The following is a 26,858-nucleotide window of genomic DNA, read 5'->3' as shown; positions in this document are numbered from 1 at the left end:
TTGGGTCCCAGTACCCATTTGGTGGCTCACAAGCATCTGTAACTCCAGTTCCAGGGGATCTGATGCCATCGTCTAGCTGTAAGCACTGCATGCATGTGGTACACAGACATACATGCAAACACTCATTCATGTAATAAAAATGATTTGTACTTCTATATCTCAGGGCTTCACAGCCTCTCCGGAGAGGAGGATGGTTGCAAGGCCCAACGATCTTTGTCTCATCATAATAGAAGTTCCTAAGTAATTTACATCTAACCACACTTCTGGGGCCAAAGTCCTACAAACTCTAATTTCTAATTTCCTCAGGGCTTTGATGAGGAAAAGATATTAAGCTTTGTCAAAAAATCTTTCCTTTGTCTATTGATAGGATCGCTTGATTTGTGCCCTCAATCCTATTTAAGTGTTCTACTACATTTATTGATTAGTGTTATGCTGGACCAACTTTGCATCCCTGGGTTGAAACTAAGCTGATCATGGTACATGATCCTCTCCACATGTTACTAAATTTAGATCGCAAATATTTTGTTGAAAACAAGCAATCTCTAGTCTTCAGGGAATTAATCTGTAGTTTGTTTTGTTGTTGTTGTTGTTTGGTTGGGTTTTTGTCCTTACCTGGTTGTGGTGTTGGGATAACATTGGCTTTGTAGAATGAGTTTGGTACTGTTCCTTTCCTGGTCATTTTATGGAATACTTCAAGGGGTGTTGGTGTCAGTTCCTCTTATTACTGCTTAAAACAATAATGAGGTGCTTGTCTCTCTATCCAACTGTGAGGCCAGAACAAATGGTCAGTGAGCTAAAACCAACTAACTTCCTCAGCTCTTACAAAGAGAGCTCCCACCCCCTCAACTGAGTGACCTCACCAGCTACCTCTCTGCAGTGTTTCAACAAATTCCACCATTTTATTCCCCTGGAAAATTCTTTCTTCTGACATATTTCACCATTTCACATAGCAGGGGAAATGGTCAGACCACACAGATGAGCCTTCAGGGATAATATCAGTGCCCTTATGCAAGGGCCCATTGTGAGCACGCTGTGCCTGAAACAGTGGAACGCATCTGTATCTTCCCACCATGTCAGGATTTATTGGGTAACAATAAATTCACAAGGTTTATCAGTTTCAATGACATCCATTTTTTTCATGTAATCTCTCTTATCTTGGAAACACAGTGAGACAAATACAAAAATGTTTTATTCCAGTTTTTCAAAAGTTGTATTTATTTTGACTTTATGTATATGAGTGTTTGCCTACAAGTGTGCATGCATACTACATGTGTGCCTGGTGCCTGCAGAGGCCAGAAGAGGATATCAGATCTCCTGAAACTAGAGTTACAGATGGTTGTGGGCCACCATGTAGGTGCTGGGAACTGAACCCCGATCCTCAGCAAGTGCTCTGAACCAGTAAACCATTTTCTCAGGTTTTTTTTTTCATTCAAACAGTAATTACTGCTACTAAGTTATAGCACACAGTAACTATATCTGTATGCATGATACAGAATGAACCCAAGTTGAGAGGCTGTGGCAGAGTCCAGGGGGGTTGAGGAATTGCTAGAGTCTGTATTGATAGGACAACAGACATGACATGGAGAGAGTCGCTGGGGTCAGGGTTTGAGAGCAAAGATGTTCTAGTTGTGAGTCAAAGGCCAAACCGGGATGGAACCAGGAAACGGTCCAGAGCGAGAGACAGGAGCTCAGATACAGATGGGTGAACAGATGGACTGACAGACAGTCAGGGAGGCCACATCGGTGGGGAAACCAAGGCTCCAAGGATGACTGGGGTAGTGTCCTTGATGTGCACACGACAGATATCCGAAGATTGGTCAGTGTGACCATGCCAACACTGCCAGCACAATGTTGGTGTCCTTCACTTTATGGGGCCCAAGTGAGTGAGTTCACCCTTTCCTTGGTCAGGCCTGGATCCCCTGAAATGGTTTTAATATCCCCATATCCCCATGTGCCCTATAGTTTTAACTGACCCCGATACATTTATAGGGTGGCTTCCTTTCTATTCCCAGGAATTAGTCTATGTGCTCCACGGATAGGGCAGTTTCTAGGTTTACCCCAAGGCTGCAATCATTCTTTTCTTCCAAAATGGAGGTAAAACCTGACTGTAAAATGGAGTCTCTAGGGCAAGGCACAGCCTGAAAAACAATTGCAGTAGCTTAGAGTGGTGTGTAGCCTGTTCTCAACAGCCCTGGAGGAACTGTCTTGTACAAAGCAGCCCTTGGGTTGCTTAAGGACAATATCAGAAGGCACTGCCTATGAACTAGCATGCAGGCCCCCTCAGACTCTGCCGCTGCCGTCTTGTATTTACCCTGGCACCTTTCAGTTGGGGCCAACACACCATACATCATATCATATACCATATATAAACACAAACCAGTCAACAGGGCCCAGGAGACAGATCCTCACATCTTTGCCAACTGTGCCTTCCTTTCCCTCCCTCCTTCCTTGTCTGGGCTCCAAATGCCTAGCACGCTGAGTTCAGTAGATCCTATCTTAGACTTCTGGATGTCCCTCTTGTCCCTACCTACTCCCAGCTCTGCAGAGTGGTTAGGCTCAGCTTCAACCTCTGGTGTTCTCCCCTTTTCTTCCTGCCTCTGGAACTTTCCCACCCCGTATGGTATAGGGGATGATGATTCAGACATTGCCTGTACCAGTCACACAAACAATAGCGCACTTTTAAAGGTTTGTTCTGAAATAATCATAAGCTCACAAAAAGTAGCAAGATGTGAAGAGGTGAGGGTGGGGTTGTGCCAGCATCTGGAGAAAAGTTAGGACAGAGTAGGAGGCAGGGCAGAGAGTAGGGAACCCAGCAGGATGTCTCCCAGGAGAAAAAGGACACCTTTCAGTCTGGGTTTTTTTTTTCCGGTCCTCTGACATCCTTTATGAGATGCATTCAACATCACCCCAGCCAGAAATGGTCCTATCTTCCTCTAGCCCTCCTCTCTTTATATAGTTCATAATACTCACCCAAGATAGGAAATCAAGAAGTATGTGAATAGATAAATCCTGTTTCTTGGAGTCATTTAACGTTTTAATCAAATTATTTGACCTTCAAACACAACCCCAATGAGGACAAAACTACCTCGTCTTCTTACCGTGTCAAACCAACCAGTAAATGAATTGGGGTTTTGAAACCCCTGACAAGCATTTAAGAAGGCCATGAACTTACAAATAAGCGTCTTAGAAGGTTTTAATTGCTGTGATATGGAAAAGTCATTTGACCTCTTTTAAAAGTGGCATAATGAAACTGGCCACCTGCCCAGCTCGCTGAGGCTCTGCGCATTAATTAATAAAGGTGGAGGTGGGATGCTGGGAGCTTCCCTTGAGAGGAGAGAGCTCTTTAGAGGCAAACTCTTGTGACGGCTGTAACCAAAGATGCCATTCTCTCTAGACTGCCTCTGGTGACCAGTTTAACACACTGTATGGAATATGCTTTGAATTAATTGGCTTTTATAGCCTCTCAGTTGTCTGGGAATTGTAGATTAGCTGTGGGTTTTGCCTTTGTCAAGACTCCCTCTTCTTTCTTCTTTCTTTTTTTTTCTCTTTCTTTTTTCTTTTTTTCCAAGACAGGGTCTCACTATGTAGAGCTCAGACTCACAGAGACCTATCTCTTCATCCTGTGCTGGGATTAAAAGGCTTGCACCACCATACATGGCCTAATAGGTTTATTTTAACTTTATGTGTGTATGTATATGACTGTGTGCATGTATTACCACTTGTGTGTGGATTCCCACAGAGGCCAGAAGAGGACATCGAATTCCTTGGAATTGGAGTTTATAGGTGCTTGTGAGCCACCCAGTTAGGCGCTGGGAACTGAACTTTGGTCCTCAGCAAGAACATGTGTTCTTAACCACGAAGTCACATCTCCAGCCCCTTGTTCTCTTCTTCCAGTGAGAGACAACGACCAGATGCCCCAGTATTTCCTTAACCCTGGGCTCTCCACTTATGGGTGGGTGCTTGACAGTCCGTCCTTAGGGGATTTTCAGTCAGAAGCCAGAGTTCCTGGTGCTGCTGGGTGGAGTTTTGGTAACTGCATTTACTCCCGATGCCAGACATCTTTCTCTGGTCTCCAACGTGTGCTTAGATGGGAACAGTACCGGACTCATTCAGTGTGGTTCCGGAAGGTGAAACTGGGACAGCTGAGAGAGGAACACAGTTCCAGGTCCAAGTGAAAGAAAACTTCTGCAGAAACTGTCACCCACTGGGATAAGTTCCACCTGGAGATGGTGAGCATCTCGTCAGCAGAACCCGTGTTTGTCGGAGTACTGGCTTGTACTCATCTGAATCTCCTCTAGTCACCTGTGACAGAAATGAGTGTGTAGGGCTGGAGAGATGGCTCAGAGGTTAAGAGCACTGACTGCTCTTCCAGAGGTCCTGAGTTCAATTCCCAGCAACCGCATAGTGGCTCATCTATAATGAGATCCAGTGCCCTCTTCTGGCATGCAAGCATACATGGAAGAAATGTTGTATACATAATAAATAAATAAATAAATCTTTAAAAAAAAAACCAAATGAGTGTGTAATAGCGGTGTTGTTGGAGCTTTTAGGGCAAACTCCAGGACTCTGACAACTCCAGCAGGCTAGGCTCAGCCACCAGCCCCTAATATTCCAGTTAAAGGCACTGGTAATGCAGAAAATCAGAAAGAGAGACAGAGAAACAGACAGACAGAAGTTTTGTGTGCCTCATCAGTAAGAGAAACAGATAAAGGGGTACAGTTGCCCCAAGTCCACCTTCAGGAGACTGGCAGGAGCTTTGTTTTTTTAGCAGAGGAAGAAATGGGGCAAGTACAAGAAGTTTTTTTGTATCAGCCCTGGTCTAGGTGTGAGATCGTTGTCTCTGCTCCGAGTCTAGTTGTGAGATCGTTGTCTCTGCTCCGAGCCTTTGAGGAGTCTGCAGCTGTCCTCACTGATTAAAGAGACAACTGACTCCAGGAGATGTTTCTGCTCCACCTCTGGCCTCGCCCCCATGGATAACTGCTCTCACCTGAGACTTTGGTTCTTTCTGGAACCCAAAGTGAATGCAGGTTTAGGTCAATAACTTGTCTATGTATCTTCAACCTGGAGGGGTTGAGGTTGGTTTGGTGATCAATCAAGTAAAGCAGATAACCACAGAATGGGGACAGATGCCAGGCTTTCATTTACCTTGTGGACTCAGGTGAGGAGTCTGTGCCCTTTAGTAGAAGTGGTGTGATGGCTGTTCTCAGTTGGCAACTTGGCTGTATATGGAATTAACTAAAAGCCAAAAAAAAAAAGTGGCTGGGAATATCAGTGCACAATTTTCTGCTAAATTAAATCATTTGAAGTGGGAAGACACACCTTTACTTGGACCACATCTTCTGCTGGAGCCTATATAAAAGACACAAAAGAGGGAAGTTATTGACTTAATCATATTGCCCAGTCACTAGCTATTGTAAGAAGAAGAAAAAGATGACAATGACCATGAAGCTGTAACTGCTCTAGACAGCATCAGGCCTGGACTTAGATTGTACAATGTATAAAAATAGCCGGGTGGTGATAGAACACGCCTTTAATCCCAGCACTCAGAAGGCAGAGATTGGCAGATTTCTGTTTGAGGCCAGCCTTATCTACAGTTCTGGGACAACCAGATCGAAGAAGAAGAAGAAGAAGAAGAAGAAGAAGAAGAAGAAGAAGAAGAAGAGGAAGAGGAAGAGGAAGAGGAAGAGGAAGAGGAAGAGGAAGAGGAAGAGGAAGAGGAAGAGGAAGAGGAGGAAGAGGAGGAAGAGGAGGAAGAGGAGGAAGAGGAGGAAGAGGAGGAAGAAAGAAAGAAAGAAAGAAAAAAAGAAAGAAAGAAAGAAAAGAGAAAAGAAAGAAAAGATTTTCAGCACACAGATGCACAGACAGACCTGGAGTCTCAAGCCAATGTTCACACTATGAAAAAGTGAACTCTGCTAAAAGGAAAGGGGCTCAGAGGCAAAAGCAAGAGGACGGTGTCAACCATGACATGAAGAACAGACAAAATGAGTAAGCTGGAGCTCCAGCAGGTCAAAGGTGAGTGGGAAGCGAGTGACGTCACTCCAGAGGTGCCACTGGTGTGAAGCAGTGCTACTGAAGGGTCCCTGGAGCCCAAGGGAGTTCTTCCGACCCAGCTTCTTGCTCAGGCTTTCTCTGGGTCTGAAGGGTTGCTGACAGGAAGACCCAAAGAAGATGCTACATCTGTGTGCAGAGACACAGTGCTGTACAGGTATGTGAAACATGGAAGACTTCAGGGCAAGCGGGGCGCTGGGTGACAGGAGGCAGATTTGCGTAGCTGGAGGAAGTGGGAGTGGCATTCTGTCACCAACTATGGGGCTCAGGACCTGTTGGATGGCTAAGGTAGATGACACAAAAGACCCGAGGAGTTGAGAAGCCAACGAGAATGGAAATAGGTAACCCAAAGTAGGGTGCCAGGAAGCTCAAATATCAGGCTAGAGAGTTTGGACTTTGGCCTTGGGTGCATGGACTAGACATTTGGGGCAGGAAAGCAACTAGGATTGCAGCTGGTGTATCCAGAAACTAGCTGGGCAGTGGAGTGCCAGCCAAGAGACAAGGAACAGTCTAGAGGGCTCTAAGCCTTGGGATTGGGACGTAAACTTCAATTCCTTTTATGAAACGTGGTGTGAAATCTCCCAGAGTTCTCTCTGCTTGTCGGGACTGTCCTCACATTCTTAGAGGTAATGCTTCTTGCTTTAACAGTGCACAAAGACACTCTGGGTTGTAAGAGTAAACGAAAAATCAGGAGGTTATGTGGTATCTGGCCGCAGGATGAGATGGCATCCCTTGGAGACACAGAACTCTCTCCCTTGGGGATTTGGGGATCAGCTGCTCTCGGCTTCTACCTTTTCTCTGCCTTAACAAGTTCCATCATCATTGCTGTCAGCAGAGTAGTCATGGTCATACCCCAAGGAATGATGTAGTGATCACTACAGTCACAGAGGCCAATGTGACCGGAATCAACATTTTGCCCTTGATGCAAAGAGACAAGTTAAACCTCTTTTTGAGCACTTCTATTTGACCCACATCGAACTACCACACGCTAACTCTCAACACTGGGGATACGGCAGTAAACAATGCAACTAAGCCCTCAGCCTTGCAGTTCACATTGTAACAAGAGCAGACAACAGTCAAGCCAGTCTGATATGTTCTGCACTTGATCGATAGTGGTAAGTGGTATCAGGAAGAAGGAAGCGGGAATATGCAGGAGAGCTGGGTTATGCCGCGTCCTAGTGAGGACTCATTCCGCAATAGCCTTGGGGCACTCGCCTTAGGTGTGGCTTCTTGTCTGCAGAGGTGAGTACTTAAGAGAAGAGAGAGGGGGTCACGCTTGCTTGCTTTTAGGTTAGGAAGACTGGGTCAGGGGCGTGGCATAAAGCAGCAGGTGGTCGGTTCCCAGCTCCCTTGGGCAAAACCAAAGGACTCTGCAACTGGTTATGCCTTCTCTCGTATCCATGAGTCTGTTTCCCCATAGCGTCCTTTTATATATATATATGGCTATGGTTCACATTATAGCCATATGTGCTAAGTATTCTGAGATGGTGTCTCTGGGCAGGGAAAATTGGAGCACAGACCCAGGCTGAGTGAAGGAGGAAGCCCTTGTGTTTCGGGACGAATGTTCCAGGCAGACCACTACTGTGCAAAGGCCTAGAAAACAGATTGTGTTTATTGTTCAAGGAACTGCAAAGAGCAGAGTGAGGCTGATCCAGAACAAGGAGGACCTGGGGAGGACCATGGCTGTACACTGAGTGGCACGGCCTCTGTGGCTGTCTAAGCAGAGGACTGGCACCGGCTTGCACCCTAACAGGATCAGTCTGGTGGCTGTGTTGAGACTACTTTAGAGGCTGCTTTCATTCAGGACAAAAATGATGGTGGCTCCAATTTATTGTGGGTTTTTTGGTTTTTGTTTTTTGAGGTGGCAGTCTTACTGTGTTGCCCAGGTTGGATGCTTGGATGCTTCCAGGTTCCATGAATCTTTCTTCCACCTCTTCCAGACTTCTGGGACTAGTGGAAAGCATCTCCATACTAGCCTAGGATAACATGTCCTGTTAGTTTTAGGAGGTGGACCAGGAAGAGTCAGGTTTTAATCTCATTGGCTTTCAGTGAACAGACGGCCAAATCTGGGGCTTTCACTAAGTGTGACGCCCTCTGGTACGTAAGTTTATTACCGATGTGAGTGAGTGTGTGTGTGTGTGTGTGTGTGTGTGTGTGTGTGTACAAGCATGTGCAGGTGCCAAGGCGCACATATGGAGGTCACCAGGGTCCTGGGGATTGAACTCGGGACATTAGGCTTGACTATAGGCACTTTACCCTCTGAGCCACCTGCTATGTAACAGTTTCCTTCAGGATTGAAACATTCCATGTTGAAGGGAAGCCTTCAACAGAAAGATAAAGAACTCAAAATGGCTTCAGGAAGTCCCTGAAACTGACCAGATTCGTTAGGCCCTCCTTTACTGAGTAAGCAATAAAAGCTGAGAGTTCGTCTCAGATTAACAGAGCTGCAAACGGACCATCAAATAAACCAAGCTGCAGAGAAAACTCTCAGAGGGCCAAGCTGAAAAGAAGACCACCTGAGCTGCCTAGAAGAGACGTAATACCAACCGAAAGTGGAGAGGATGCCCTCCAACCTGTTTCGCTGCCTGCAGGCTGTGCAGTGTGCTCCAGGTTCCCATCTTTGTGAGCTCTCACCCACGCTGGAGTGGACTTTGGTGATGCTGCTGTCCTTGAGTCGTTTCTACTCCTGTAAGTAACCCCTCTGTTGGGGTCCGGTAAATTATTTCCCTGAACCAGATCCCAACATAAACTATCTCCCTGGACCAGAGTGGAGGCGCAGGAATAGAGACACAACTCACATGGCTTTATCGGGAGGGAGATTCTCAGTGGTGCCTCCTGAAGTCCTGAGTTCACATTCTGAAGAATTCCTTCTCATTTATTCTCCAAACAGCTTTTATACCAAAACATAAACTGAGTGGGAAATACACCAACATTCTGTCTCCTAGGTAACCAGGCGAATGGCTTTTAGTCACGTCCACATCTACGTATCTTCTCTGTATGCTGGCTGGCACGTAGGCTTGAATCAGCATCTCTATCACGCATCCTCCAAATTACAAAGAAAGGAGCAAAACGACATTCTGACCCTTTGTTAGGGCAGCGGCAGCCTGTCTAGAAGGCTTCGTGACCATCTCAGGTGTGGCCTATGGCTTTAGAGCCTGGCTGCCACAGCAAATAGAAATATGGGCCTACACCCCTTGCCCATATTCCTGTAAGTACCCCCAGTGAAACTCATAGCTCACCAAGCTGGACTTTGGTGGCGTCTGTACGCTGGTCTCTCACGGGCTCCCTGTCTGGAGTGAGTAGATGTGTTTTGCATCTCCTCAGGAAGTTTTATCACACAGCACGATCTCACTGACTCTCTTCAAGTGTTCTGAGCAAGGGCAGCTCTTTTGTGATAGGGCTGCTTTGCTATTTTTTGTTGTTGTTTGTATTTTTGTATTTTGGTGTTTTGAGACAGGATCATATTTCTCAGACCTGCCTCCACCTCCCAAATTCTGGGATTACAGGCATGCATCACCATGCTGGCTTTGGGGCAGTGTGTTTGAAAGGACTATTTGAATTTCTTGCACTTCTAGAAGATACAGCTGAGAACTTTATGCTAGTATTATTCCCTGAGTATTTCATTCATTGAACACTGGTGTCAAGGCCTAGACACAATAGCTGAGCTCGCCAAAGGCAAATGCTTTGTGCTGCTGCCCCCTAGAGGCCATTATTCCTAAAAGCAGCCCACACTGTAATCCCTGCAGAAACCCATAGCGAAGCCCTAAGAGAATTGAGATGACTCAGTTTCTGTCTAATTTGGATACTGGCCTGGGATCCCAGAGATGATGTGGGGGCTGGGCAATCCAGCCTTCCCCTTCCTGCTCTGCCATCATCTCTGGGGGTGACTCTGGGATTTCGGGGAGAGGGGACAGACCAATATACAGAGCCTTCAGGGAGATGCTTCTCTCCATTCCCTCTTCTTTTTTTCGGCATGGTCTTACTCTGAAGCTATAGTTAGCTGGGTATTCCCAAAGGAACTCGAGCCATCCTCAGCCATCAGCTCTCTGGTGCTGGAATCACAGGCATATCCCACCATTCCTGATGTCGCAGTCTCTGGGCGCTCACATGTCAGTCTTTATGGAATCTGTAAATTAAGTTGAGCACAGCTTCCTATCACCCCCAGTTCCTTCCAGATGACTCTCATTCTCACCAAACACCCTGTCTTGGTGCCTGGGCACAGTCCTCTGGCCATTTTGAAAAAACACAATTTGAGGTCTTTTCTGGGCTTCCCAGGCCTTCAGGCCCTGACTTTAGGAGATTTAGTCTTCCTCATATTTCATTAAGGCTCATTTCTAGATGTAAAAACAAAAAATTAATAAATACATGCATACAAAAAGAAAAAAGACTTACTTCTAGTTCTACCAACTGACAAGTGCTAATGGGGTAGCTATCTTGGCTAATAAACACATTTGTCTTTAAGGTCATTTCAAGGATACAAATAATATCCTTGCCCATCTAGAAAAGTGGTCTCAACCTGTGGGTCACAGCTCATAGGCAAACCTCTACCTCTAAAAAAAGTTTACATTATGATTCATAACAGTAGCAAAACTACAGTTGTAAAGTAGCAATAAAAATAATTTTATGGTTGGGGTCACCACACATGGGGAACTGTATTAAAAGGATTCAAGCATTAAGATGGTTGAGAACCACTGCTCTAGACAGTGTCTGAGCTTTTAATATTGTTGAATTATTATTAAAATTAATTTAATTATTCAATTATAAGTATTAATTACTAAAAGTATCAGTTAGATTATTTTAATTTTTGTGTGTATAGGTGTCTAGGTGGTTTGTCTACATGTAAGACTGGGCATCACTTGTGTACAGATCCCACAGAGGCTAGAGTAGGGCATTGGATCCCTGGGTCTGGAATTACAAATGGAGTTGAATCTGGGTCCTCTGTTAGAGCAGCCAATGATCCTAACCGCTCACCAGTTACAGTCTTTTGATGCAAATTACAACGAACAAAACACAGGGGTGGGGGATGTAGCTCAGTAGTAGAGCAGTTAACTAGCCTGCACAAGGCCATGAGGTCAATCCCTCACACTGAAAACACATACACTCATCACACACACACACACACACTCATACATACACATTCACACACACATACTTTCAAACTGAGCCAGGCTTTGTGGCATAAGTCTATAACCTCAGCATTTGAAAGGTGGAGGCAGGAGGATCACTGTGATTTCAAGGCCGACACGGGCTACAAGAAAAGAAGGAAGGGAGCTGGATGTGGTGGCACACACCTTTAATCCCAGCACTCAGGAGGCAGGGGCAGAGGATCTCTGTGAGTTTGAGGCCAGCCTGGTCTACAGAGCAAGTTCCGGGATGGCCTGGGCTACACAGAGAAAAACAGGCCATAAGTTGGCTGACTGTCGTCAAAACGTATTTGCAGCTTGTTTTCCTTATAAACTTGAAGCTGAGGGGGCCACTTCACACCGTGACAACCAAAACTGGCCTTTTGGTGTTTTTGTCACCTCTCCCCATGGCCTGATTTCTTAGATGGTCAAATAATTTAGCTTTGGCACAATGGTCTGGAGCTTCACAATGCCACTTTGGTTTGGTCTGTTAAGCATAGTGCAGAGCCTGAACCAGCAGCCTCAAGGAGTTTATTAACATTGTTCCATACTTATTAATGTGTGTATGAACACAAAAGCATGCCGCGGCCACATGTGGAGGTCAGAGGACAACTTAGAGGAGCTGATTCTCTCCTTCCACCACGTGGGCCCTGGGAATCAAACTCAGGTCATCGGGCCCTTTACCCGCTGAGCCGTCTAAAGGTAGAGGCTTTTATTAGACGCTATAAAGAATTTGTTGACTCGTAAAACAAGATGCTCTTAAAGAGAACAGGCTAGCCTGGATTCAAAAGTCAGAAGGCGACACTCGAGATCCAGTGTTTCTCTGGCTTATCTGTCTCCTAGTCTCCACTGTTCCACAGGTCTGAGGGGCCCCCACGGCTCCAGACTCAGCTTCGTGGTTTAGCTCAAGGGCCTCAGGTTCCAGTTGCAGGCTGCAGAGGAAGAAGGCATGGACTCTTTCCCCAGCAGCCCCAGTGAGCTTTGTCACAACTTACTGAGTTTCTTTAGGTGACAGCCCCAATTCCTGAGCCAAGCCCGTGTCCAGTAGCGGACCTGGGAGTGAGAACTGGGGAAATGTTTTGAATTCAAAATGCAACGTAGTTTGGGTAGGAGACACAGGGAACTGGATATCAAACCTTCACAAACCTGCTGCCAAGCAAATAATGATAATAATGATAAGAGAAAATGTACGTGTTTAATACAAATGCAAATCTTCCCCAGATAGTTTCAGTCTCTGGGTTTGGAGGCTTGGCTGTACTTCAGTTAGCGAATCAGTGGCTTGAATTAAGCTAGGCAAGTATGCTGCCGCTCAGCCACATCCCTAGTCCTAATCGTTTCCACCCCTCCCCCTTGTACTTTTTCAGACAGGTTTTCACTAAGTTGCCTAGGCTAGTCTTGAACTTATTCTTTGATATAAGCAGTCCTTGAACTTGCCTCAGCCTCCCAAGCACCTGGAATTGCAGTCCTGGGCCATGCATGTCTGGGGCCTGCAGAGGACAAAAGACGGCATTGAATCCCCTGGAACTGGAGCTGCCGATAGTTGTGGATGCTGGGAACTGAAACCCTTTCTTCTGCAAAAACATCAACTACTCTATCAGTGAACCATCTCTCCAGTGCTCTACTTGCATGTTTTTGTTGGGTTTGTTTTGTTTTTGCAGCTGAACACATCCTAACTGGGTATGATTCCTTACAAAAGCAAGACCTTAAATGAGGTAATATGCATAAAGTACTTAATCAGCTTTAACAGGTATTTGTTATTATGGTTTTTGTTTGTTTTGTTTTTGTTTTTTTTTGAGACAGGGTTTCTCTGTTGCTTTGGAGCTTGTCCTGGAACTAGCTCTGTAGACCAGGCTGGCCTTGAACTCACAGAGATCTGCCTGCCTCTGCCTCTGAAGTGCTGGGATTAAAGGCGTGCGCCACCACCACCCAGCCTGTATTATATTTATTATCACATTCACTAGCCTTGTTTACTTGGGAGATCCTCAAGGGCTTCAGTGGTCTTCCCCGTGTTCTAGAATGTTGGTTAGATCGTGCTGCTCTAAAGTGCCCTACTACATAAAATGGTGAGTCTTCAGACTGTTCCTTCATAATGAGCTTTTTCTTCCATTCTGAGAATGGAGGGCAAATCCGCACCATGGTGGATACATAACAGCATCATTAGTCAGTCACCACTCACAAGGCTTTGACTGTATTCCTAAAAGTAGAATGGGTACCGCCCGAGTAAACTGAGACTGTAGGAGCTCCCGGAAGTACAAAAACCATCTCAGGAAAACCAGGCCGAAGAACCAATCTGACTTAGCAGACTGGGGGAAGGAACAACTGCTTCACTTGTACCTCATAGAGGAGGGGACACCTAGCACTGGGTGCTGATGGCCCTGACACCCAGGGTGTGTGTGTGCTTCACTTGTACCTCATAGAGAAGGGGACACCTAGCACTGGGTGCTGATGGCCCCATCTGACACCTGGTGTGTGTGTTAGGGAACTGATAGACAGAGAACTCTTGACTGTCCCAGAGGCTTCAGTTTGACTCAGTCTTCACTGCTGACATGGACTGTCAATCACCATCCATCTAGCCACCTGTGGGTCCCTCTGGACCTGCTATCCACCCATCAGCCCATTTGTTTGCCGGGACCCAGTCCTGTCCTCCACCCCTAAAGACTTTACCTTCCTTCTACAGCTGAACTCTGTGGCTGGACAATGGCCTGACACACAACACAGACTCTGTCTTGCATTTCTATCAGCTTCCCAGCTTCTAGAATTTGAAATGCCTTGAGTCATACCGTGGCCTATCTAACCCTCTGTGGCCATTCGATAACCTATACATGTACATATAGACAGCTATATAGTTATTTACTGTGTATGTGTAAGATAGCTAAGAGTTAATATTAGTAATTAGGATTGGAATAAAAAAAATCATGTGTTTTCTTTGCTCACTAAGAAAGAGGTACTACCAGGCAAATTGCTGCCAACAAGACCTTTGTGCTTTGTGGATTTGTTATTATCGAATTCTGACATTATGGGAAGGCACAATCAGATTCTGGCATAGGATGCCTGTGACAGTTGTAGGTAATAAACGGAATGAACTAACCTCAAATGTGAAGATTACCCCTTCACAAGAGTCACATGGCCATCAGCTGAATTTTACTTTGTTTTAGTTTGAGACATGCTCTCTTGTCACCAAAACTGGCCTCAAACTCATTATGTAGCCAGGGTTGACATCATGGTCCTGACCCTGCAGCCTCTGTCTCCCAGGCACTGAGACTGCAAGCGCCATGCTTGGCTCATACCTGAGTTTAGGAAGGTGGCCTCCTAAGTGGGAATCACACGTATGACCTATCTCGACTGGCCCTGCCTGTTGCATGTTTAAGTTCAAGACATTTTCAAATTCACAAGTGCCCGAAAAGAATATTTCCTGTATTGTACAAACATGTAAATAAAGCAAAGGTGACTTGGCAGGGCAATTTGTTCCTGTGCAGAAGGTGTGCATCTTTCCAAAGCGAAAAAACAAGCACACCGGGGCTGAAAGTTCACTTAGCTTTTATTCTAACGTGGTGGTGAGCATCTCGTCTCATTGGTGAGGGCTGGGCCTCACAATCTGACACAATTGGTTAATTCATAATCTGTGCAAAGCATTAGGGTGTGATAGCGTCAGGCCTCAGGAATGTTCAGAGTTTGGGCAAACAGGCATGTAAACAAGAGTTTCACAAGACTCATGAAACACTGATCAAAAGAGTGTGCTTGGCGAGAGACAAACCAAGACAGGAAGTGCCTTTGGTTTTTATTACAATTCATGTGCTGGTTCTGTTTTTCTCCCTTGGCTGGGGTCTGACCTCACTCAAAATCTTAGCTGGCTAGTCTGAAAATATTTAGTGCATGGGAAATAAAGGAGGAAGGGGAAGAGGTTACTGCTCCCAAGGGAAAAGGGGGGGTCGCTAGTCCATCAAATCCCTAGAATACAACACTGGGCCGTGGTGTAAACAAAGGTTTTACTGAGTTGGGGAATTAAAAGTTTTACAAGGTGAGAGAGACAAAAAGATTCTAAGCCCTTGTCCTAAACACAAAGTTTTATAGTATTTGATAGAAAAGACTCACATTTGATACTTCTTACACCTTCTCAAGTTCTCTCTGAGGTCCTCACATGAGGTTTAGGTTTAGGTTTAAATAGAAGATGAGAAGCATACGCAACTAAACAGTGCTGGTTAAAGTGTGGTCCCTCCCATCATCATTGTCTAGGCTAGAGTCTCTCTTGCGAGTTGTCAGGACTATGAAAATCAGAACTGTGTGAAATGGCTTTTCAGGAGACAGGCTTGCTTCTGACTAATAACAAGTGAAAAGTTTCTGTACCCCAATAAGCCTCTCCACCGACACAATAATCCGAATCAGACCAAATCAAACCGAATTAGAAAAAGCCCAGGTTTAGTGGATACAAACACTCACAGATAACTTTATAGCGTGCTCCCAGACAAAACTGGAAAAGAAGACCAGATAACCGCCTGTTTGTTCTATGGGGGGCAGTTTAAATACCCTGTGGGAATGGTCTTGAGCATCTCTGGGGAGGGAGGATCACAATTTGGCAGGCTTTCTTGGGGGTGGAGTCTGGATTGAGGCAACTCCCTGGGGAGGGAGCTTGGGGTAGAACCTCCACCGAAACATTCCAGACTCTTTGGATATATGGATGCCAAAGGCTGAGGGGGAAGTTTCCATCTGAACAGCAAGCTTTAGCCTTTTGTTTTCTCTCAGCATGAGATTCTTGATGAAAATTTAATTTCTTGGGTACTGTAGAACTTTAAGACAATTCTGAACCCATTTCTGACAATTCTGAGCCCTCTCAGTCTCAGCAGTAATGCCCTCCCTTCCCCCCTGGGAACCAAAGACCTAACAGCTACATATGCACGTATGTTCTCCAGAAATTGGGGCAAGATAACCTTTAAGATGTTGACTCAGTTCCTGAACAATTACCCACACACGTATGTTTTGACTTAGTCCCTGGGAAACGAGGTCAAAGTGGCCTCTTACGTCATCTGATCTGGCAACCGCACTCCAGCCAATTATTGGTAATAGCCCTTTTGAATAGGCCAATCATAATAGTCAAAGAACAACCCCCAGACATCCCCCTGCTTCTGTGGCTTTTTCATTTAAAAGTAGCCTGTACCAGCTATTCTGGGTCTCTCAGCTTCCCGAATGTGGAGGGACCCTATCATGACAGAATTAATAAAATCCTCATGCTTTTACATCAGCTGTGGTGTGAGAGATGGTCTCTTGGGGCGACTCCTCCTCGGTGATTGGACTCTGGGGTCCAAAAGTACCATTGTTTCAATAGCCTGATAACTAAGCAGAGGGGCATAGTGTCTCTCTAGACTATCTTAAGTAATACCAGGGTGTTTATGAAAGATGCTTCAACTTAGCTACAGTGGGAAGAGAAATGGGTTAAAGGGGTCTGGTTGTTCAGTATCTAGTTAGATATTCAGGCCTGGAGGGCACTGCAGAGGGACCCTGTGATTGCTAAAATTATGTTTTAAGTTTAAATTACCATGCTTAAGAGATTTATAAAATAAACCTCCTCTAACCTGTAAGTCCACTTGCCTAAGGACAGATGACTTCCTGGAATGTTGGGGGCTGATGTTCATGTAAGATTGCAAGCCATGAGATTTTGCTACTGTAAACAAGCTCAGTTGCCCCAGCTGCACAGGATGTACTTGATCACATGTAGGCAGGCGGTTCATAGGCAGGAAGTACATCAGGATATGTGCTTGCCCCTAATTGGATGAAGACAGGAAGTACATAGCCTTGTGTGTTTTGCCTTTATAAGCCCCTAGCTAGTGTAATTCAATTCCATGACCCTAGAAATCCCAGGTATGGACCTAGCTAGTGTCAGCTGCCCTGGCCAGTATTCAATAAAGCTTGCTTCAGATTTGGTTCAATACTTGTGGCAGTGACCTTATTCTCACCCAGTTGGATTAACATTTTCTGGATACCCCCAGTGAGGGCAGGCCACCCACCCAAATTCTAAAGCTAGAACTTCTGCCTAGGACTCCGGGGCTGAAGGACTGCTTCAAGAGGTATGCACCTTGAGACATCCCAAAGTTCCGAGGTATGCTCTCAATTTTGCGAACTATCAGAATGAACTGCTGGGCTGAAAAAAGCAGCAAGCATCTATAGAAGTTTCTCCTTGTAAGTCGTAGTAATTTCCCTTGACATCTGGTCTGTTGGGATCACGATCTGGGACATGGAGAGGTTCAATTGTACCCAATACTCTCCCATCCCAGGGCAATAGTGATACGTCACACATCCACCTGGTTCCGGTTGTTGGATACTAAGCCAGTCTGTCAGGCCCATGAAATGTCCTGAAGTTGTGTATGTCTGTTTTGTGTATGTGGCTAGGTCTGTGTTTTCTGGTGTTTCTGTAAGTTTTGTTGCTGACATGGAAGCCTAGACAGAAACAGGTCAGGCTCAGCTGAATGTATGAATGATGATGGCCACTGCATACTTAGTTTCTCACTGGTCGTCCCCTTTGAGTATGTGAGTGTTCTGCGTTCTACATTTACTAGTTTTGTTTTTGCTATCTCTGCCACTGCCGGCTGCCAGCCACCACCACTAAGGCTGCTTGCCATGGTTGCTTTGATAATCAGGACTCGGGATTTATCTCCAAGATTTCTGGTCTCTAGATTCAATTTAGCAAGGATTCAAATGTCTTTTGAGAATGAATAACATTATAGTTGTTTTATGTTGTCCACTTTGTTGGAAAACTGGTTCCATAATTAGGTTTGGCTCCCCCTTCTCTAGACCCAAGCACGCTTACCTGGAAGTCTATTCCAAAATCTGTCCACCTGACTTTGTGGCAAAGATAAGAGCAAAATGAAACAGCTAAAAAGAAAAATAGACTATTAGTTTCATTAAATTGTTTAAAACATTTCTAAGATATAAACGTTATCTCAAGATTCTTTTTTTTAAATATTTTATTTATTTATTTATTTATTATGTATACAATATTCTGTCTGCATGTGTGCCTGAAGGCCAGAAGAGGGCACCAGACCTCCTTACAGATGATTGTGAGTCACCATGTGGTTGCCGGGAATTGAACTCAGGACCTTTGGAAGAGCAGGCAATGCTCTTAATCACTGAGCCATCTCTCCAGACCCTATCTCAAGATTCTTTAAGATTATTATGTGAACTTTCTGCACCTCAAGATTTGTAAGTTTAGCTGGGCTGTGGTGGCACACGCTTTTAATCCCAGCACTTGGGAGGCAGAGGCAGGTGGATCTCTGTGAGTTCAAGACCAGCCTGGTCTACAGAGCTAGTTCCAGGACAGGCTCCAAAGCCACAGAGAAACCCTGTCTCGAAAAAAACAAAAAAAAAAGATTTGTAAGTTTATTGGGTATGCTTAAAAATCTGTAAACTCTGTATAGAGACAGCCATGTGACTGGCAACAAACATTGCTAGGACTGGAGAGGGTGGATGTCATGTGACTTCATCACCATTTGATTAAAGGTGACCACATGGTATAAATCAGCCAAGGAGGCAACAACAGGTCTCCAAAATATTTTGGATTAGGATGAATTCTTGTATAATTCTTGTCCTGAAAATAGTCATTAAAAACAAGTTTTATAAAAGATAGGATTTAAAAACAATGAGTGTTTAATCAGGGGTTAAAGTTGCATCTCCCTATGCTCATATACAAAAATATACCCCATGCAGCCAAAACAGGGTGGTATTGGTTTTAAAGACAAGCAGCCATAGAGAGCAGCAGAGGCTTGGCTGTGAGGGAGGGCTAGAGTTCCTAAGGAGAGTCCCAGCAGTTCTGGAGATGCCAGTGTCACGTGATGGCCACCAGGAACAGCAGCCACAGTGAAATGGAGCTGGTTGGAGACTAGAAGACAGGCTGTGTGTGCTGGAGAGCTGACCTGAGCCCCCTGGAGAAGCCCAGAGCTTGTGAGTGAATCTCCGATGTTGAGCACTGAGCTGTTTGCATGGTTGGAGTTTGGTTCTGCCTTGTTCAGACTGTACTTGTGCCCTGTTTCTTCCCTCTTGGAGTAAAAAAGATACTTAATTTATCTTTCGATATTGCAGGAGCCCACAGTTGATAGACTTTAAACAGTTTTTAAAAGACATTTTAGAGTTTTGCAAAAATAAATAAAGGACATTTTCTTTAAATATTAAAAGTTATAAGACTCTGGGACATTTTAAGTTATGTTATGATGTCTTATTAATGTATAATCATAATTAATTAATTAGCTAAAGATTTAGGGTCACAGCTGTGAGCACCAAATACTAAACACCAGAAACTAGGATGTCCCTATCTTACCAGGCAGCAAGACAATGGTCCAAGAAGTCTGGCAAAGAGCCTATAGAATGTGTCTCCTTATATAAGGTCTATTCAGACTAACAGAGACTGACTTAAGAGTGTATGTCTAGCCTTGTCTTTGTTAACTTTGTTAAGCCTTAGCTATTTTGATAAGCTGAGTCACACAAGTGACTGTGATATTCTGTAACGGTGCACTATGAAAGGATCAGGGAAGTAAAGTTGCCAGTCTCCCCTGTGTAGCAGGCTTCCTTTGGGCCACCAACCAGTTCTCAAATAAAGGCACGGGGACTTATTAATTATGAATGCTTGGCCTTAGCTTAGGCTTGTCTCACTAGCTCTTACAGCTTAATTCAACCTGTTTCTCTTCATCTACGTTTTGCCTTGGGGCTTTTTACCTTTCTTTCAGTCTACTTTTACCTACTTTTCCTGTTTCATCTCTGGCTGGCTGGCTGGTGGCTGCCTGGTCTGGGGCATCTCCCCCTCTTCTTCCCTTATTCTCCCTCCTCTTAAATTTAGACTCATCCTCCTACTTATTCTCTCTGCCCAACAGCCCCACCTATCACTCTACTGCCTAGCTATTGGCAATTAAACTTTTTATTAGGCCACTCAGGTGACTGCTCTACCCCGCGTAAGTCAGGAAAGTCACTTTTCCCAAGTTCTTCATTCACAGAAAAATCTCTCAGACCTTTTGGGGCTGGCTGTTGATGGCCTATGCTGTCCTGTGTAGCAGTTAAATATATAATGCTGTTCTATGTGATAGCCATAGACCTATGACCTCTGCCCCCCGCAGCGAAGCCATCGAGACCACAGGAGTCCAGGAAGCTACTAAGTCTCTGCCATTTTAATTGGTACAGAGGCCATTTGGTTTATACTTCCTGCTGTAATTTATCCTTCTCAGATCTCTAATAATGACAGCAAACAGTAGCTTTGTCACTATGGCAACTGTAGGCACCCAGCTTCTCCCCCAAGGCTGCAGCTACCATGTTAGTTCATTTCATACATAAAGACATCAGGCCTCGCTTTTTCTGGCACTCCCAGGTCTCCTGCTGAGAAAGGCAGACAGGCTTGCCTTGCTAACAGGCTTCATATGAAAGGATAAACAGGCTCAGCTCTAACTTTTTCCTATTCCTTTACGCAAAAGAACTTGCTCTGGGAGGACTGCTCTCAGAAATCGACCCCTTGTGTCTGGAGGTGAATGATTCCATGAAAGGAAGATTTAAAATTTAAAGTTGCCAGGGTCTAAGAGAAATTTACATGAAAGCTTAAGTAGTTGCGAAGATCTAAGGAAGTAATTTAAGGGCTGTGAAAAGTGAGGAATGCTTCCGATTCCTTTCCTGGTCTGCTAAGATCTCACAAGGTCAGAGTTTCAACATTGATGGATGGAGTTCCATGGAGTTCCCATAGGCTGGCAAAGCACTGACCGCTATTAGCAATCACAAGCTCAAGACATGAATTTCCTTTGGCCATCTTCTTCTAAGTATAGTCTTAAGGTGCTTCATATCAAACCAAAAGTATCTCTGTCCAAGTGTATCACAGTCCTCTGGACAGAGAAAAGAGTACTTTTTAACCCAAAGCCATAGCTTTTGCTAGGTGTTGAAGGCAGGAGTCTGTCTGCTCCAGCTGCTTTACAGACACATTGTAGCAAAAGCTACAATGTAGATTTCAGTATAGATTACAAACAGTGGTACTACTATATCTGAAACTTTGATCTCTTTTCGTAAATTAAAAATTCATGTAAGCTTCAGGGAGTCCCAGCTTGAATGCACCCATCACAGGCCAAACGGGCTCCAGATCCGTGCTCCAGTCATGTCATTCAACAGCTCCCTGCGTATTGAACTTACTGAACTTCACTCTATGCCCAAACAAAATGTTCCACATAAGCTCTCCCGACAGTTCTCATCCTACATTTGTTCCCGATACATCTGCCAAAAGACCAGTTAGATGATGTGGGCAAACCGGCTAAAAGGCCTTCATCCCTTTCACCTCAGGCCAGATACGGTTTTCTCATAAGTCCTCTGTTTTCTCCTGTTTCCCTCCTTTGATGCTCGGTGGCTCCCTGCTACTCCGCTAGCTCCTTTTGGTGCCACAGTCCAGGCAATGGGACCTGTCACTGCCACTACCACCTTGAATCAACTCTACCCACTTCCTCTCACCCGCTCACTCCGTCTCTCCACCTCTGCTGCTCCCTCTCCCTCAATCTTCCTGGGGAGTCTCAGTTTTTACTCAGTAGGGTAACCAGATTGTCTGCTTACAACCCTCTACTGATTAGTTTTCAAGTCTCTTCAGAAATACAGAATGACAGTTGCTTTATCCATTACAACTGATCAAGTTAAGACTCTTCCCCCTACTATGTGACTAGAGGACCCCCCTCTTCAATGGACCCAGAATGACTCCTCTGACAAATACTCTCCTCAACAGAAGCAGCTATAACACCCCCAAGTTAAACAAACAAACAAAAAAAAGAAAACCAGTTTCTGGCAGAAAGACTACACTTCCCAACTTTCCTTGCTGCTAGGTAAGGTGGCTACAGGAATGAACATACTATAGTGTAGTAGTAATTTCCGTTCTTCTGTGGGCATTTTGCTCATTCACACAGGTGGATAGTAACATGTCCCCATGCTGTGAATAAATTTGGTTCTGCCTAAGATGAGCCAAAGGCCTCTCTTTCTGTCCTCCTTCTGTCTCTCTACAGCAACCTTAAATAATCTAACATCTGGTGTTCCTGCTTGGTTACCGTCATAACTCCTTCATCTTCATCAGGATAAGGTGGGGACTTCCCTTCTCTGGGTTTAGACCATGGAATTTCCTGTTCCTCTACATGTGCAACTTCCTTTGACTATGGGATCTCCTTTAGTTTCAGAATTATACACCTTGGGTCACATCCTCTTGTATACTCCCATCTCCTGTTGCATCCCTGCTAACCTAACCTACGTGTCTTTCTTAAAAGGAAGGTGACTCTGCTCTTGTAATGTTTCTCATGTAGTCCTCTTGCCTTGTGATAAAGCATTTCTTGTGTTGGGTTAAAGGGATTAACAGTACTGTCTTTAACCCACCTCTAACCCATCTCAAGTGGTCCTTCCACAAGCAGTGGCAAGGACAGAAGCACAGCTCCTCAGTGTCACCCACAGCCTGGAGAATTCCTGCTCTCCTTAAAGACGTCCATTAAGGCAAGACTGGGATTCTTGACTTTCAGAGAATGCAGTGTGTAGCAGAGCCAGGATTTGTTAACAGACTCTTTAATGTGCATCTTAGAAGGAAGGATTAATAGAACCAGACGCTCAGGGAGAGACTAGGACACACCCACACATGGGCGGGGGCTTCTTAAGGGAAAACTATGCCTTATTATCTTTGTAATTGCGGTACATGATCCTGTGACTTTCTCACAGGGTGTAATTTACAGCGGGGTATAAAGGTTAAAGACTTTTCCTTTGTAAGACTGGGGAAAGGGCTCCGTGGGTAACAAACAGGCTGTGAAAGCAGGCATGGCTGAGTTTGGATCCAGAGGCAGTGTGTACCTGTCACCTTGGCGCAGGGAAGAGCAAACAGGAGGCCCCCTGGAGCTCTCTAGCCAGCCTCCTGCCCATCAGTGAGTGCCAAGTACAGCGAGGGGCCCTTTCTTAGAAGAACAATAATGTGGAAAGAAAACTTAACTTCTGGCCTCCACAGGTACATGCACACACACACACATACACACACACACACATACACACACACACACACAGAAAGAGAGACAGAAAAAGAGAGAGAGAAAAAAACATAATTTTATTTTACAGTGTTATAAGGTGGATTTATGAAGTGTATTGTTTAGATTTAAGAATGAGAATTAGATACTAAAAACTCAAGGTTATAGATCGTTTTGGCCCTAAGCAAGCACACTTTATTTATTGTCTTTAATTTCTATCATTGAGAACCTATAGGAAAACATTCATCATCTCAACAGGCAACTTTGACCTCATCTGTGTGTCTGAGATAATTTTAATGATTTAAAAGGAGGTAATGTACAATAAGTTATAGATGATAGAGCTTAAGTAGCCCATGGTAGATGTCCCACAAAAGGCTTATCACACTTAGTGTCCCCATTGCCCAGGAATGCCTTCATTTCAATATCGGTGAGTTCAAAGGACTGAAGTACAGCTTGTGAGTCATGCCAAGCTGGCGACTATTGACCAGGGACCTAATAAAGATCCTACTGCCTTTCTCTAGCAACTCGAGGTCATAAAAATGCCCACTCTTACTGATTCCTTTGTAGAGGTGTACGCTTCTGGGACAAATAACCACTCAACTTGTTTCGGAAATCAGAAAGAAGTCACCAAAACTGTCACTAGGACTTGAGGCTCCCATCAATGGCCTACTACATAGAGCAAAATCAGTTTCTATACCCAGTTTCTTCTACCCAGGAAGCTGGGAGGGAAGGGGAGGGGAGAGGAGCCACCACATCTGGCTATGATCTCTCGGTTTTCATGGTCGAGATGGGTTGATCCTATTAGTCTTTGAACTTTATGTACTTAGCTGAGTAGTAGGGTAGAAGGCAGCTTAACTTCATCTGTCTTAGTCCCTTTGATCATCATCTGAGGTCTGCAAATTAGCAAGAATGAAGACCCTAAATCTTTCCCACCTTATTTCATCCAGAAACAATCAGACCGCCTCAACACCCGTCTCCTATTAGGTATGATGCAGGCTGGACAAGCCTGAAAAGTGATCAAAGGGTCCCGGTTCTTGAAGGGTAGCTATTTAGATATTAGCAGGGTTAAAGGTCATGGGGATGGATCCCTCCCTCAATATCAGCAGCTTATGAAATCAGGAAGTCAAACCGCAGGGCTCTGCTTACTGGTCTGAATTAAGTGTGGTTAACTCTGCATGGAAACATGGTATTCTGAACTGCCCAGAAGGCTATGATAAGATTATTATCTATCCAGAGACTTCCTAATAAAAAACAAAGACATACCATTGTCCCTCTTTTCCAAGTTAACCCAAGTGAACTAGTCAGTCATCTGGACAGGAAAATGCTCTTCCGGTTTAGAGGCTTTAGAAATAATGAAATGTATATCACACAATGTTCTCTTCGGCCATTTAGTCCTCTCACCTGGACTGGAAAGTGCGCCAGCTCTGTTTGTAGGAAGTGTGTAACTATCTTTTACCCCACTTTCTTACGTGCCTCATCTCCAGACCATGTGATAGTGATCGCAGAGACTAGGGAACCAAGCCAACTCCTGATCCAGGTCATGTCAGCATTAAGATAGTGGCATGAGCTTTAGAGGACGAATAAGCACAGAGCAAGGCATGTGCGCAACTAAGCAGTCCTGGTCAGGTGCAGGCATATGCATCATGGGTGGCCTGAGCGCTCACCCTGGAAGGTGGTCCTGAGAAGTCCTTAATGTTTGAAGGTGGCTCTCAGAGAGGGATTGCTTCTGCTCTAGAGGACATCCTCCTGCTCCAGGATAACGGCCCTCCATGGGGAGTGGGAGGTGGCCTGTTCTGATGGGCTTTGCTATTCCTGGAACCCAAGGTGACTGCTGACTTAGGACAATTATTTATTTCCATGCCTTCAAACAATTAAAGATACAAAATGAAGGCAGAAATGTCACTTTGCCTTTCGCTGCCTTTTGGGTTCAAGCCAGGAGACAATGCTTAAAAGAAGCAACCTTTAAGTACCTGTTTCAGAAATGGCTAAAAGTCCGTCGCTTCTGCCTTCATTTTGCATCTGTTTTCTTTAGTCACCGTGAGGCTTAGATGCCCAATAAACCAAGCTGGGCTACCCATAAATAGTCAAATATGCAGACATGGAATGGTAAAAGTATGTGGCCACATTGAGAAGAACAGATAAAGAGGCGCAATGGTCCCTTGTCTTAGTTTCTTTACCTGCTGCTCTGATAAAGGACCCTCGCAAAAGCAACTCAGAGGACAAAGGGTTTATTTTGCTGCTGCTGGAGAGTACTCACTAATAACAACTGGGAAGTTGAGGCAGCAGGGTGTGAAGCAGCTGGTCATGTCGCATCCACAATTGCAAAGCGGAAAGCAGCACACGTTTATGCTCAGCTCACTGTCTCCCTTTTATACAGTCCGGGATTCCGTCCCAGGAAATGGTGCCAGTCAGAGTGAGTGGTTATCCCCATGGCAGGGACCTAATCAAGGTCCTCCCTACAGGCATGTCCTTACAGATGTGTCCAGAGGCTAGGCGATTCCAGATCCTACGAAGGCGACAATTAGCACTAACCAGCACATCTCTTGGGGTGTTCTTTGGTCCTGCTATAAAGTTCAAGCTTTAAATAGGGGATAAGAGGTGTGTATAAACAAGTCGTCCAAGTCCAAATTATGGTGTCAGCCGCCAGTGACCTATCCCTGTCTCCCCTTCAATCTCTCCTGCAAGGTGGTCTGACAGGAAATAACTGTAAGCTCTCCTTCCAAGAGACAAGTCCTCCTTTGGCTAGTATCAGACTTCTGGCTTTTCATTCTCTCAGCATGAGACTCCAGGGCAAATGTCCATTGTTTCAAAAGTCTGATAATCAAAGGGAGCTAAAAGAGTCTCTTCCTACCTTTATCCTTGCCTGGATGTTACTATCAGCTTTTACACTGTCCTGCTCCAGATGTCCAAAAAAGAACTAAATGTCTCAAGTCATCGTCCTAGACCTGCATTCACCTCAGATTCCAAGAACCACAGGACCAACAGGCACCTCTATGACAAGGGTTGAAACTGCCACTCAAACAATGAAAGGCTCCCACGTGAGGGCATTAATCTATCACGGTGAGGCTCCAGCCTGGCGCAGGACTGATGGTCTCTGTGGGAATCAACCTGCTTTCCCTCAAGTGGAAAACAATGTCTTGGGAAGTCAAACAGGACTAGAACTTTGGTAACCAGACCACATACGGCTTGGCCACGCCTGCGTAGTTAGGTACCACTCTCCCCCTGCCATAATTACTCCACTGTCTAAACCTAAAGTTCATCTCAGTGCCCTAAATATGGAGGACCCAGGGCCACCGAATCTCTGTCTTTCCTGCCCAGTGTGGCCACAGTGATTAATTAGATCTCTTTTCTCTGTTTTTGTAAGTACTGACGTATCAACACAAAAACTCAGACCTCTTGTCCAAAGGAAGTCTTAGCCAAAGATGAGTGACCACGGCCTGAGAGCATGGGTCCAGGGCGTCCTGAATGACGTGTTCCCATGTGGAAGTGATTTCATGAGCTTTTCATAGAACGAAGGAGTTATAAATCAAGGCACTTACCAAACAAACTGACAGGGACGTCAGGCAGGTGGGTCCCAGCAGAGCAGGGAAAAGGCCACAGCTTTTGGAAGCTGATAGTCTGCTGAGAATGTATTCCAGAGATCACCTGACAGTCAGGAGGACGTCAGGTCAGACTTGGAGTAGGCAATGGGTAGTTATGAAGG

The 26,858-nt window shown here is 45.0% G+C and overlaps 1 long non-coding RNA gene across 1 annotated transcript; it reads right to left on the bottom strand.

The window, feature by feature from the left end:
• Nucleotides 1–9,945: 9,945 nt before the first annotated feature.
• Nucleotides 9,946–26,781, bottom strand: LOC142847047 (uncharacterized). Its single transcript, XR_012910119.1, has 3 exons — nucleotides 26,695–26,781; nucleotides 17,971–18,035; nucleotides 9,946–10,382 (listed from the first exon to the last, which is right to left on the bottom strand). It is a non-coding gene; the product is annotated as an uncharacterized LOC142847047 (long non-coding RNA).
• Between the last annotated feature and the right edge of the window lie 77 nt (nucleotides 26,782–26,858).

Source organism: Microtus pennsylvanicus, chromosome 3 (assembly GCF_037038515.1).
Source record: "Microtus pennsylvanicus isolate mMicPen1 chromosome 3, mMicPen1.hap1, whole genome shotgun sequence".
Classification (NCBI taxonomy): Eukaryota; Metazoa; Chordata; class Mammalia; order Rodentia; family Cricetidae; genus Microtus; species Microtus pennsylvanicus.
Note: the sequence above shows the minus strand (reverse complement) of the source record. Positions and strands in the feature narration are given on the sequence as shown.